General features: G+C 45.2%; 1 long non-coding RNA gene across 1 annotated transcript in view; it reads right to left on the minus strand.

Moving 5' to 3' along the window:
- Window positions 1-7,617: 7,617 nt before the first annotated feature.
- Window positions 7,618-8,828, minus strand: part of LOC107184385 — a 5,893-nt gene continuing 4,682 nt past the window's right edge. Inside the window, exon 2 of the long non-coding RNA XR_001515214.1 lies at window positions 7,618-7,730. This is a non-coding gene — a long non-coding RNA (uncharacterized LOC107184385). The remainder of the gene's footprint in view (window positions 7,731-8,828) is intronic.

Below are 8,828 nucleotides of genomic sequence, written 5' to 3' on the forward strand. Positions count from 1 at the left end.
CGCAGCTTGGGCGGGGTGGGGGTCCCAGGGAATCAGCAGGGCAGAGCAAGCAGCTATGGCTGCCCTCAGAGGCCCTGCTTCTCAGTGTCCCGACAATCGCTGCAAGGACCTCGGAGAGAAAGCTGCCCTCAAGTTCCAACCAATGCCAGACAGTCCAGTTTTTCCCATATGAGTCTGGGTCTCAGAGACACGCCTGGAACTGGAGCTCAGAGCTATATAATAAAGAACTAATATGCTAATTAGACCAAACAGCAAAACAACTGTCCAGATGAACTTCCAAATGAAGCCGGGGCTGGGAGGGCTGAGCCCCATGCACAAATTTTGTGCATCAGGCCTCTAGTTTTTTATAATTAAGCTGGCTAACATTACGTTATTAGATTTTTTTAATTTTTTAATTAATTTTTAGAGAAAAAGGGAGGTAGGGAGAAAGAGAAAGAGAAACATCAATGTGAGAGCAGAACATAGATTGGCTGCCTCCTGCATGCCCCCTACCAGGGATGGAGCCCGAAACCTGGGCATGTGCCCTGACTGGAAATCAAACCAGCAACCTTTTGGTGCATGGGACAATGCCCAATCAACTGAGCCACACCAGCCGGGGCTATTATTAGGATTCTTAAAATTAATTAATATCCACTATCAATGGTATATTTATATAAAACTTAAGTTCTTTCATCAACTAAAAGGACAGTTTTCTTGTATCATTGGTCTGTTCCTGATAAGATTTTACAGTTTGTTTGTTTGTTGCACACAAAAAACAAGTTCTGCATATGATGTTATTTTAATGAGGTCCTTACAAAAACAGACTCTTCTCATTAAGTGTTTATCTTCCTGGCCCTATCTATGACATTAACAGTGTTGATCACTCCCTAAAATTCTTCTCCATGGCCCCCCTTGACATTATTCCTTTCTGACTTTCTTCTTGCCTGTCTGGACACACCCCTTCTAGTCTCTTCCTGCTTTTCTTTGGCCACTCTTTGGCAGACACTACTAGCTGCCTACCCCCACCCCCACCACAACCCCACCCCCCCTTGCTCCTTTCTGATGGAACCCTGATTTTGTTGATTCCTCCCTCCTCTAATTGGCAATGCATTTTCCACTTGTTGAGCTCAGTACTCTGAGATAAATCCTGGTTAGTCTAAACCACTGGTTCTCAAAGTATGATTCCAGGACCAGAAGCATTAGCTTCAACTAGGAACTTGTCAAAAATTCAAATTCTCAGACCTCACATCAGACTTAGTGAACTAGAAGCTCTGGGGGTGGAGCCCAGTTATCTGTGTTTTAACAAGCCCTACAGGTAGGTGAGCCTAACACATGCTCAAATTTAAGAACCACTAGTCAAAGCCAACCATGATGAGTGGTCTTATTCCCCGTCCCAGTCATGGCATTGGGCATGCATAAGTGATGAAATTTTTGCTAATGATAAATGAGAAGAAGTCTGCTGTGGGAGGGGGTCCTGGGAAGGGCTCTTTGCTTCTAAAAGAGATACAAGGAAGAGATCCCTCTGATGGACACTGTTTGTTGGACGTGATGCCTGGGACCGCTGTAGCCAGGTTTCACCATGAGGACAGCAGCCTAAAGGCAAGCCAGGAGGTTGACAGTGGCCGAGCAGAAAGATGGAAAGGTTCTGTTGTGGGTTGTGTTGTGTCTCTTGCCCTCCCCCAGAGATATAGTGAAGTCCTCACCTCTAGTAAGTACCCCAGAATGTACTCCATATTTGGAGATGGGGTTGTTACAAACGTAATTAGTTAAGATAAGGTCAAACTCGAGTAGGGTGGACCCAAAATCCAATATGATTGGTGTCCTTATTAGAAGAAAAGAGAGACACCCAAAAGATGGAGACAGAGAGTGGAGTCTCTCCCATGGATTTCAGAGGGAGCGAGATGCTGCTTGACTTTGGATTACTAGCCTCCAGAACTGTGAGACAATAAAAGTCTATTGTGTTAAGCCACCCAGTTTGTGTGACTTCCTTATGGCAGTCCTAGGAAGCTAACACGGGGTCCTTGTGATCTATACACCAACCCTACAGCCATCCTGTCTGGAGATTACTTGTTATGTTAATAATTTTTTCTTATTATTTAAGCTAGTTGGATAGAGTTGTTTTTTGTTTGTTTGTTTTTCCAGATTTATGCAATATGGTTGACACATGGTATTGTGTAAGTTTAAAGTGTTGACAAGGAGAAAATTCCTTAGTGTCCTAGATTAAATTACAGCAGGCAGGAGGGTGGCGGGGAGAGATAAGGGAGGTAAAATCAGTTCATAGCTGCAGGCCAAAACCCAGCAAGATTGCTTACATTCCCGAATGCCTGTTGAAACTTTGAATTAACTTCCAGGTGGTTATTTTCATGATTATCTGGAGAATAGCTGACCACCAGACACCACTGCATTCTGCTTAGGCAGGAACATTCTGGACTCTTGCCCACTATCAATACAAAAAGAGCAAACACTTCTTCCTTACTGACCAGCCACCTGTCCCAGAACCAGCCCGATTCACCTCCCCCCACCCCCTTTATCTGTAGCCAATGTAAATTCTTTTAAAACAACTTGCATCTTTCTTCTCCAAACTCTGTCGGCTCCAGGACGACAGACGGGTTTGTCTTCTCCATCTAGCCCAGACGGGTTTGTCTTCTCCATCTAGCCCTGCGGCCGCTGGTTTAAACTGCATGCCCCAGGACCTCCTAGTCCTTTTTCTGCCTAGCACGTGTCTCAATGAACCCTTACTTTCAGAAAAGCTTTGAGCAGCAAAGGTTTTTGTTTAACAGTGTACAATGTAATCATGTGATCCACTTGTATGTTGTGAAATGATTACAATAGGGTTAGGATTGGCCCGTTTCTTTTTAATTTGGGGCGGGGAGGGGGGTTAATCCTCACCCGATGATATTTTTTCCATTGATTTTTAGAGAGTGGCAGTGAGGGGAGAGAGAGAGAGAGAGAGAGAGAGAGAGAGAGAGAGAGAGAGAGAGAGAAAGAAACATCGATGTGAAAGGCTCATGGATTGGTTGCTTCCCACTCTCACCCTGACAGGGACCAGGGATCGAGCCTGCAACTGAGGTACACGGCCTTGACCGGAATCAAACCCATGACCCTCCAGTCCTTGGGCCGACGCTCTAACCACTGAGTAACTGGCAAGGGCGGGATTGGCCCATTTTTTAAATGTTTACATTTCATGATACACAGTTTAAAGTGGAATCTGTACTAAGCCCTATATCTTCTTTCCAAAACTGATGGCTCCTTACAAATTCCAATTATTTGAGATAAATTTGAGTTAAAGTGCCCAGTGGGACTTCTCTGGAACTTGATTAAGCTTGTTTGGAAGAAAAACATTTCCCTCCTTTCCTTTTTAGATTAGTTGACAGATCTAATACATAAAGATTGACATAAGACAAAAAAGAAAAAGAAAAAAAAACTGACATGACAGATTAACAGAAAAACAAATTTAATTCTGTATATACAGGGTGGGGCAAAAGTAGGTTTACAGTTGTCCGTATGGAAAATAATACAATGAATAAATAGTACAACAAGAATGAACTCTGTTTTGTGTGCTCACAACTGTAAACTTATTTTTGCCCTACCCTGTATGTACAGGAGCCCCACAAAGACAGCATCCAAGGTAGTCAGGCAATTTAGATTTTTATACCATCCTGAGCTAAGGAGAAGGTAGGGGTCTGGGATCTCAAAAGGGAGGAAGACAATTCACAGAAAGATAAGAAGAGCAGAACTTGGGTAAACAAATGTTTGCCGCAGCACGCAGATAAATCTTTCTGGTGTACAAAGTTGTCTCTGGTAGCAGCTCTCTCCCTGGTTGGTATAGACCCCCTTTTAAAATTCTTTTAGGCAGTTAATGGAGAAAACGCTTTTCTAGAGTCTGCTGGCTCTTAATTGCCTTCAGCTCAAAACAATCCACATGCGAAAGTGGCACATTATGGGGAGGCTATTCTGCTCCCCCTCAAGTTTTTACACAAGCCTTCACAATGACTAGAGTGAGGTGACTCTCTGGGAAGGCCGTGTGTGTGTGTGTGTGTGTGTGTGTGTGTGTGTGTGTGTGTGTATAAGCTAAACTGCCGAAGAGGAAAAGCAGAATGTTGGAACATGATTGCAACCCACAGTAATTCTGAATAGCATGTTTCAATTGTCACACACAGTCTCATATAACTGCTTCTTACCTGACAAATTGCTTTATTTTCTAAATGAATGCATCATTTTACTTACCACCAAGAGGAAATACATGTTCTAGGATGACCATGAGCAGAAGTAACATTTCACATCAAATGAAAATTACATCTTCTGCGGAGTTAAAGGCAACCTCCGCAATGGTTTTTATTTTAATTGAAACATATTTTCTATTTGTTTCTTGCTTGCTTTATTTTCTTCTGATGACCAAATTAATATCTGCTTAAAAGCATTTTGAAAGAGTAGAGGCCCTGGTTCATACAGCTCAGTGGTTAGAGCATTCGCTCACACACAGGTTCCATTCTCAGTCAAGGACAAGTATCTGGGTTGCAAGTTCCAACCCTGCCCGGTTCCCGGGGCACATGCAGGAGACAACCACTCCACGTGTCTCTCTCACTTCTCTTCTCTCCCTCTCTCCCCTCCCTCCTTCCCTTCCCCTCTATTTAAAAGTCAATGGGCCAAAACCGGTTTGGCTCAGTGGATAGAGCGTCGGCTTGCGGACTGAAAGGTTCCAGGTTCGATTCCAGTCAAGGGCATGTACTTGGGTTGCAGGCACATCCCCAGTGGGAGATGTGCAGGAGGCAGCTGATCGATGTTTCTCTCTCATCAATGTTTCTAACTCTCTATCTCTCTCCCTTCCTCTCTGTAAAATATCAATAAAATATATTTTTTTTAAAAATCAATGGAAAATATATACTCAGGTGAGAATTAACTAAAAATAAAAACAGCCCTAACCGGTTTGGCTCAATGGATAGAGCGTCGGCCTGCGAACTGAAAGGTCCCAGGTTCGATTCCGGTCAAGGGCATGTACCTGGGTTGCGGGCACATCCCCAGTAGGGAGTGTGCAGGAGACAGCTGATCGATGTTTCTCATCGATATTTCTAGCTCTCTATCCTTCTCCCTTCCTCTCTGTAAAAAATTAATAAAATATATATTTTTTAAAAAAAGGGTAGAATATTTACTCTGGCCGGTGTGGCTCCGTTGGTTGAGCATTCCTGGTTCAATTCCCAGCCAGAGCACCGGTTGTGGACTCAATCCCCATTAGGGGACGTGCAGGAGGCATCTGATAGATGGTCCTCTCACATATGTGTTTCTCCCTTCCTCTCTAAAATAATAAAAACACTTTCAAAAAAGATTAGAACATTTGACTTTGTGGGGTTTTTTTGCAAGGAACCTGTGGCTGACTTCATATAATTCCTGCAGCTTGTGCCACTTCTGAATTACAGGCTGTGCTTAGTTTTCCCAGGGGATCAGCCTGTGGGAGACTCAAAGTGTGACCTTCAGCTACGGAGCGAGCCAGGCCGAGGTTTCTAGGCCTCTTGCTAAAAGAGTTCTCCTGGGCCAAGTGGCGGGAGGGACCTGTCTGGCGGAGGGAGCTCAGACTTTGTCCTGACAGCCTCAGTACTGCCCGGGAGACAGTGCCCCCTCCGCCTCACCCAGTGTGTAACCCTGGCCCTCCTGACGTGTAGCCACGGACGACTTCCTCTGACAGGTCCTGAGACTCCTGGGCTATGGGGCCCGTAATACCATTCTTTCTCCAGGTAGCAGGACTGGCGATGTAATCTGCCGGACCCAGTGCAAAATAAAAATATGGGCTCCCCCTCACAGAAACTGCTAAGAATTGCAAGACAGCAACAGCAGACTCTTAACCCCAGTGCGGGACCCCTTCTGGCCATGTCCCCTGGTGACTGCATAGGTCACACGCCCATTAATCCGGCCCAGCTCAGAAACGGTACGGCCACAACTTGGAGCCTTTCTGTGTGCACTTTAAACACATTTCATGCTCTGAACCCCATTTTAATGATGAAGACTCTGGGGTTTTGTGAGGTTAAGTAACGTTCCCAAGGTCACCCAGCCAGTAAGCCCTGGAGGCTGGTTTCGCACTCTCCAGTCGGGCTTCCAGGGCAAAGGGTAGATAATTGTTTCACTTGTAACTGAGTCCATTGTAGCTCACAATGCCTTCTTGTTGTGGAAGGAGGGGACAGGAGCTTCCCAGATAAGCCGGCAGCTCAGAGCCAGGAAGAACCGCCTCCCAGAACCTCTTGTCTCTGAAAGTATACAACTGTTTCAAAGGCTTAACTGCCCCATCTCACAACCCAGCCTATACAGCCTTAGCCGCTCCTCATCAGTTACCCTCCAGTCCAGGCTGAGCTGTTTGTATGCTCCCCTACCCCTCCTTTAAAAACAAACACAGCTTTAAGGGGTTTACAGTCCTGACTTAAAAGAGCTCTGTTCTCCCTCCTCCCGCACCGCCTCACCTGCCCCTGCCCCCTGAACAAGCCTTCAGAACACCATTCTAGCACCAGAGCTTTGGGTCTCCCAGAGCTCCCCTGGCCAGGGTCCAGCAGAGCAGAGCACAAGGCAGGGGCGGCCAAGCGGAGTCCTGAAAGCTCACTGCAGAGCCCTCCCACGCCTCCGTGCAGACTCTTGCGAGGCATGAGGGTTGAATGCTTAGGAAGAGGGGGCTGAACCCCAAGGTCCCGGATGTGAAGGACTAGTGGAGGAAGGCGGTGAAGCCCAGCAGTGCCGCCCAGAGAAGGCAGCCGCCTCCAGTTTGGAGTTGATGACTGATACCTTCTGACTTATCTCAGGTTTTGCATACATTAAAAAAAAAAAAATCACTACTTTACTTTCACAGTGGATTTTACGGTGGCAGAACTTTTTACAGGTTCTCTATGAATGCACTATCATAATTCACAACACTTTTCAGGGCTGAATAACCAAATTTTGTTCACCTCATTGGAGAGAAAACGGAACACATTGATATTCACTATTTTTATTTCTGGTTCTCAATCAATCCTACATTTCCTGCTGGTCCTGAATTCTTGCGATCATTTACCTCTGTTCAGTCACAAGTAAAGTGCAGTAAAAGGGGTAGGGGCAATCCTGACCAGTGTGGCTTAGTTGGTTGAGCACTGTCCCGGTCAGGGCACATGCCCAGGTTTCGGGTTTGACCTCTCTCTCTCTCTCTCTCTCTCTCTCTCTCTCTCTCGTCAATTGAAAAAAAATTTTTTTTAAAAATACACCACCTTTTTAAAAAGGCGGGGGTGAGGGGCAGAAGCCACATGAATTGATGGAATAAAAATCTGCCGCACTGCTGGAATCTAAGACTGATGCAAAGAATTTCCATTTGTGGAAGCTGCTTTCTGCTTTGTGCCCCCGCTTCGAGGTATTAATCAGTGCACAAGACTCTCCTGAGTTTGTGTATACACAGCAAAATGTTCTCGATCTCTTCATTGTTGTTCTATGCCTCAAGAAAAGGTGTGCAAGCATGAACAGTGTGTGACCAGAAGCATGTCTGGCAAGGTGAATGCCAGTGAGAACCAACAGTTTGTGGATGAACTAACATTAACAAGAGGAGATCTAGCTTCTAAGATGTAGGTCTACAGGATAAAGTGAGCTTAGCCAGGATGGGCTAGGTAATGGCCCAGTAACACAAACCCCCACATCTTAGTGATTCAAACATCCAAGCTTTATTTTCTACTTCCAATACATGTCCGTTGTGGGCTGGCAGGGTGTCTCTTCCTATCACTCACTCAGGGTTTCGGGTTGAATGTTGCTAACTGCCAGGTGAAGAGAAAAAATGCTCAGGAAAACCTCACGGGCAAGAAAATGGCCAGAAATGACCCCTATCACTTCCACTCACAACTCATTGGCCACAACTAGCCGACTGCCTGAACTCGACCACAAGGGGGCGGGAAGTGCTGGAAGGTGAGAGACCTGGATTTCGGGGTAAACTGCTCTATTGGTGGGAAGCTGGAGGACAACAGGATGAATGTCCATAGAAGAGCAGGTGCTTTAGGAGTACGCCTGCCGGCTTGCTGTGGTAACATGAACTAACACGTCCAGCCTACGGAGGCATCCGAAACCTCAAATGGTTGCACAGCATGTGTGACCAGCTTCTTCAACAAGCAGGATACATTTACAGAGAAGTTCCAGGTCAGAAAGCCCGAGGCGGAGCACTACTCACTACCCTGACGACCCCCTAGAGCAGAGAAGGGGTTGGGTTTCAGATTTACAGGGGTTCCTGAGATGCAGCACTGTTAGTGGAGATGGGTAAACTGTTGCTACCTTCCCCGTGTCACTATCATCCAACATCACCCAGGAACAACCTCTTCCTTTGCTCTCAAAGGGAACATCTAAATTAAAGCTTAACTCGAAAAAATAAATTCAGTAACCCCTCCCCCAGTAGGGTATGTGTAATTCAGCTTGCTTGAATAGGGAAAGCTTATATGTAATCTACTTTAAGGGCCTTTCAACAGGTTCCTTAATTCATAAAATAGCATCTCAAAAAAAATAACATGTATGTAGCCTTAATAATATTAGAATTAATATTATTTTTAGAAGCACTATAAACTTAATTGTATAAATTCTATCATCAGTGGGTATTTAATTGCTTTACACTCAGAAAAGTTTCTGGGATGAATATCTCTCCATATCCACTGAAGGGATCAGAGTACATCACCCTAAATTTGCCACTTTGGCATACCGTATTTGCCGGCGTATAAGACGACTGGGCGTATAAGACGACCCCCTAACATTTCCACTCAAAATACAGAGTTTGTTATATACTCGCCGTATAAGACTACCCCCTCTTCCGCACACCTTCCACACACCAAATAAAAGGTAAAACAATATCAGATTTGATTTTAACATTTTAA

This window comes from Myotis davidii, unplaced genomic scaffold, assembly GCF_000327345.1.
Source record: "Myotis davidii unplaced genomic scaffold, ASM32734v1 scaffold725, whole genome shotgun sequence".
Taxonomy (NCBI): Eukaryota; Metazoa; Chordata; class Mammalia; order Chiroptera; family Vespertilionidae; genus Myotis; species Myotis davidii.